Below are 6,149 nucleotides of genomic sequence, written 5' to 3' on the forward strand. Positions count from 1 at the left end.
TTTTGTCGACGTTTTGGAAATCTACTTTCCATTTTCAAGGTTTATTAGGTATATGAAAAGGAAAGAGGCACAAAAAATAAAAAAATACATATAATAGCAATCATATTTTCATATTTTTCTGTAATATTTTCATATAATTAGCCTTTAAAATGGAAAATTAATTTCCTCAACGTCGGCAAATGAGTTTTTTTATGAATGACGTGAACGTCAAGATTCGATATTTTAATAAAAAAATTATCTTATTATTCCTGTAATATAATTGCTATAATTAATGACTACTGCCCTCTTTGGGTCATTTGCCGAGACTGGGAGCTGTTCCAGACACTAGTCTCTAGGCGAAAGAATCGAAGGGATCATGTTGAATCGAATGCAAGCGAGCACTTAAAGATGGGAGTTTGCACTCACATCATCCGTTCATGTGGAATCTAACGCAGTGGGACTCCAAATCACGAACGTCGCAGCAAGGGATTTACTCTTAGGCCACTGGATGTGCCTACACCCAACGCACATACAAAATATGTTTACAAAAGTCACCACTCATGTCGCTGAAGACTGAGTATCCTGAATTTCAAGGGGAAATATTGTAACGCAGTCCTCTTGTTACAATTAACCATTTAATTTTTTTACTGCATATTTTTTTGGTTATTTGTTGAACGTGGGAGAATTTATTTTGTTGTCAACTATGATAAAAGTTTGTTTTTGAGCGGACATTGTTGAAAAAAGGGGACATACTAATAGTTGAAGATAAACCTTTTTTTATGCCCGACTTGATAACGAAAATATCAAGTGGTAAATTTTCATAAAAAAATTCAAAACATATAACGCTACTATACAGTAAGGCATTGCCACATGTTATAATTAGGGTTGATGGTCAAAATTAATTTTCGCGATGAAAGAAAAAAAGATGGAGTAACTATTAAAGGAGTAGTAATTTTAGAATGAAATATGTAACAAATTGATCCCTTTTCAATGCCAGGCCGCGCGAGTGAAAATATGTACTCTACTGAAAACATTGAGAATGAGTTGACTGATCTGTACGCAGCGGTCATGTATGAAAGCCGTAACGCACATAATGTTCATTGTGCAACGGATTACAAGCTGACTCCGAGCGAGATATGCGGAAATCGTTTTTTTTATTGTTTGCTGTGACATATGTATACCATCATCCAGGGGCACAGCTAGGAATTAAAGCTGGGGGGTGCTTAGGTGCAACTAACACCGGTGTGTATGGGGGTTTGGTATACCCACCTAGATCAGCGGTAGGTGCGAGATTTATAAATTGCGGAATTTTAAAGATAAATGCTTCAAAATGGTGAGCTTTACTGCTTTTTGAGGGATATTTTATTCATCCTTACACTATTCAATTAGTAATGTCAATCCAATTATATGAAATGGATTAAACTTAATAATTTCTCTGAGCTCTCGGTGGGGGGGTTTATCCCCCAAAATCCCCTCGCTGCGCCACTGCCATCATCATACCTACTTTTTTCCTTTGCCTAAAAAGCCTGCCATGTGACCATGGATTCCAAGTTCCTAGTTTCCCACTTCTCTAGATACTAACTTTCCCGATAAGCGCTGGGTGTTACTAATTGATTAATCCTGTTACTAATTAATGAATGCCCTCCTGAATTCATTAATGATGTTCTTAGATCACAAATGAATTCTTTCATAGATCATTCTTAAGCTTTGCCTATGGCCTTGTTGCTTTTTATAGCTCAAGTCTAATAGTTTCAGCTTTTAGCGTCGTTAAAGCATTATAGAGCGTAGATCGTTACAGCGTCCACCATGAAAAGGTTCTGCTTTAAATGCGATCCGAAATATTCAATATCACGCACTGCTCCTCTTCAAGGTGCTCTTGAATGTGATGCCACATTAAGAATGAGGGTAGTATGACATCTTAGCAAATAATTTGCGTGTTAAATGCAATTATCTCATTTGGCTTCCTCATTTTTTCAATTAGATTTATCCTTAGTTGATTGGGAGTCCATTAATTTTTTCAGGAGGCTTGATAACACATAAAATACTTTCGACTTCAATCAATTTTATGTCTCGCATCCTATTTTTCAAGGACAATAGTGAATTAATATTAGTAAATAGCTAAAATTTAATAACCACCTTAATATTAGTGATAGAAATGAGCTAAAATATAAATTATTAAAGATAGTAGCATAATGAGAAAAAGAAAATATTAAAGGTATAGTCATGTTTGATACCGTATGATTTATTTGAAAAATTTAAGAGTAACGGTGCATGTTAGTCCTGGGTGTCCTGTGATTTGTTACTTGCTGGTCGTCATTTCATCTTCTTGAATTCCTAATCATAAAAAAAAAAAATCAACTTCATTCTTTGGATGGATCCAAAAATTCTATGGAGTGCTTCAAGGGACTCATTTCAGTAATATCTTTCGATTAGTTCTGCATGAATTTACTATCTCGTTATAACTACTATCCAGATGCAGTCTATTATACTTTAAGTACCTTTAAGTATTAAGTATCTTTGCTTTTTGCCCCAATAGTGCCTTTTACAACTGCATTAATTGTTGTATAAATATGCGTTTTTTAGTTTTGTCTGTTTAAATGATAAATGCTACTTATGTTTCAACTCGGTAAGTTACAATAAATTACATTTAAGTGTTCCCAGACGGTAGCTCATATATTTTATTCGTTAAATTGGCCTTTGTTTTCTAGCTTTGTTTAGCTCAAGCTTTTGTATACTTAGCAGAAACTTAATCGGTAGAAAAGCCTATGTTTCCTCGGTGACGTAGGCAAGTCATACGTTACATAGACGAGAACGTATTTATGAGCAGACTCATCAAATTTGTGAACATTCTAAATATTGTTTTGGTGTTCATTGTTTTAATCTGAGAACGGAGACCCGCTCGCTCTGAGAAGGTGGTTGAAAGTCCCTCGCTTTTGAGTCGATACTTCAAAAGCTTCCCGTCTCGGCTACGAGGTGTCTCTCATCGGTTTTAGCGCTGCCATCTATGGTAGGAAGCTAGAAACATTTTTGAGCGGCTATGAGATACCGCGATGCAAATCAATTCAAAACTCGGGCATTCGTAATCAAAGATTGTTGTTTGAGATGGGACCAAGTTTCATCTGTTGAAATATGTAAAAGAATCATTACGTTTCATTAAAAACTTAACAAGAACTGCGCGAAATGATAAACCACTTGACGTATTTGCTTGTTATTGTACTGCTGGTAAGTGCTCGCTTTTTCATGAAGTGTTATTTCTCCATAAATCAGTGGTATCCACGGATGGAGAGGGGAACCAAGTTCTCCGCGCCTTTTATTGCGACGTAAAAATGTTTGGAGAGGGTCGTAAACACATTATTGTGTGTTTAAAATAGAAGTCAACTTAAAAAAGTCACTGAAAATATTTCTAAAATAAAACGTGGTAAAAAAAAGGTCTTAATGGCACCCACTGCTCATGGTAGCCTGAAGGAAAACACAAAAATAGGTACGAGGGAGATGGTGAGTAAATGATTTTTTTAGGGTGCTTAATCGTTTTATTAGAAAGTAGGAAGTCGAACAATCGAACGATGATTGAATAGATGCCCCTGAATGATTCTTTTACAGATTTCAACAGAGTTGCAAAACTCAAGGAATGAAATGCATTAGATTAAATGGCTACCAAGTAATTTACGAGTATTTTCATGTATAAATTAGACCTATAAATTTTATGGAGTTCAATAATTAATATCTTATCATAACTTTTTTGATCGAACCACGAGCAGATTGAATGTGTTTTGATTGATGAAAAGATTTTTTCTCAATGTGGTGGAGGCAATTTAATTGTTTTTGGAGTACCTCGGGGGTATTCTGCATCTTTCTATGTAATGGAAGTTCGGGAGTTTATCCTTAGAGAGAATCACGGAAATGACAATTTGAGGTGAAGTAAATAAGGCTTTCTAAGGTACAAGTACCCAAGCTTGTCTCCAGAATTGTCACTGATAATGGCGATTAGATGTTGATAATTTTATATGATGTTAAGCTTCCATTGGAAGCTACAGTGACCACGAATCGTCTTTGCATCTTTGTTGCTATGTAATCGATGGAAGAAATATGATATATCCCATTTTTTCGTGATTATATTTTCATCTTGGTTTTCCCTTTCTGAATTCCTCCGCATCTAATGAACAGTTGAATGAACGGTTCTTGACTAAGATACTTTTTTTTCTCTCTTGGCTCATGCTGCATCGGGGAGCGTGTTTATTAGTGCATGCAGTTCTGACCCTATCCAGTTTTGCATGCAGTTCTGACCCTAGGTCGAGTTGCAGGTTGAATAAGAGGCAGGATGAAAAGCAGGAATTCCTTTGTTTCTTCCTCAGCTGCAGTGAAAAAGGAGTAGTTATCCACTAATTGCAGCTTTAGGGGCTGCATTTTCACTCACGGCCAGAATATTTCATATTGGGGGGCAGAGATTTTACTTCTGCCTCCTTATGTCTGCATATCTGGTTTCATTCTTTAGTTTTTAAGTCAAGAAAGGACCTTTAAATGGTATTTCCTCTCCGCTTTCCTTAAACCAGAGGGTACGTGAAAAGAAACTCTAAGGTGCATAAATTTCGTTCTTGTACAACATATAAGTTTCACTTGAATCATTTGGGTTTGCTTGAAATTAAATCATCGAGGAATAGGAAAGAAATGTCGAATTGTTTTTCATAAACTATCTGCAGTTAATAAAATACTCATAAACAATCTGAAGCTTTGAAGTACTCATGAGGCAGCGTGGCCGAGCGGTCTAAGGCGCTGGTTTTAGGCACCAGTCCGAAAGGGCGTGGGTTCGAATCCCACCGCTGTCAAAATTTTTGCCGGCCTCAGTTGTGGCGACGTAAAGTCCGCACCTGCCAGACAAGAGGTCGCGGGTTTAAGTCTCGCGTGGGTAGGTTACCCCTATTCATGGTATGGTTGTTCGTATAAGTGTAATTTTTGAATTTGTTGAACACTCCGATGTAAAATGGCCAATATGAGCTGTATTCAGAGGTATGAGGATGATGAAATAAAAAATTCTACCACTAATATTTTTCATAGCATCACTTGCTATTTTTAATTATATTTTGAGATGCTGCTGGAAATAAATCAACTTTTTTCATCATAAATTCGTTTAAATGCAATCTATTAGAGACTTAATGTAGTTAACTTGACTCATAAGCTTAAATTAAGTACTTATTAGTAATCAATTTCGGTGCATTTTATAGCACTATAGAGTGTTAATGAATATTGAATGAGTGAGTGAGTGAATGAATGAGTTAGATGAATAATTTACATACCAGTAATAACTTTCACACAAATAATGGTTTTTCGGTAGTGCAAGGAGCGTTTGAAGGAGGACGTTGGTTATAAGACACGATATCAGGCGTTATTTTGAGGAGTTGCTTCATTATTGAATAAAATAAAATAACTTTGTTTTATTCCACTCTTTATTTTAAAATTGCACGACCCGGGTTTCAAGATCTGACCTGATGATAACAGTTATTTTATTTATTATAAACAAAGTTATTTTATTTTATTCAATAAGGACGTTGGTTATATATGTTTAAAAAATGGTAGTAAATGTTTGGCCATCTCTTGTTTAATATCTTTGTTTTATATGTTCACAGATAATATTTTTCTCTAATACAAGTCGTAATTTCTTTTATTTTCAGGTAAGAGCCTACATGCCTTCACTTCAGTGTTCATTTTTTGTGGCGTTTAGGTAAGATCTTATCTGATATCATCCTCTGATACTACATTGTTTTTCATTGATTATCTCTCATTTTGGATTCCATTTTTTAATGTTCAACTATCATATGTACTTTTTCACTAATTCTCCCAATTTACATCACATATGGTCTAATTTTCTAGTTCGTCGAAACATGATCGTTTCCATATTATTCTCAAAATTTGATCATCTTAACAATGGAATGCTTCATACTTCTATTCACCAATAAGTGTAGGCCTATAAGTATACAAATGCCGAAATATAATTTTTCTAGATGCATGTCTTGAAGCGCTAGTACGATTTTATTCAAAGCAATAATTTGGTTATATTTTTGACGATAATTCGTACTTAGCTTCCGTTTGAGTTTGAGTGTGCATCTATTCAAGAAAGTGTGAGATAAGTTAAGATTCAGTGAACTTTTTAAATAACCACTTTTTCTGTGATTTAT

General features: G+C 35.2%; 1 non-coding gene across 1 annotated transcript; it reads left to right on the forward strand.

Annotated features, from left to right (window-relative positions):
* The first annotated feature begins 4,722 nt into the window (after positions 1-4,722).
* Positions 4,723-4,802, forward strand: Trnal-uag. The gene has a single exon. It is a non-coding gene; the product is annotated as a tRNA-Leu (tRNA).
* The last annotated feature ends 1,347 nt before the right edge of the window (positions 4,803-6,149 follow it).

The sequence above is a fragment of the Ischnura elegans genome, chromosome 3, assembly GCF_921293095.1.
Source record: "Ischnura elegans chromosome 3, ioIscEleg1.1, whole genome shotgun sequence".
NCBI lineage: Eukaryota > Metazoa > Arthropoda > Insecta > Odonata > Coenagrionidae > Ischnura > Ischnura elegans.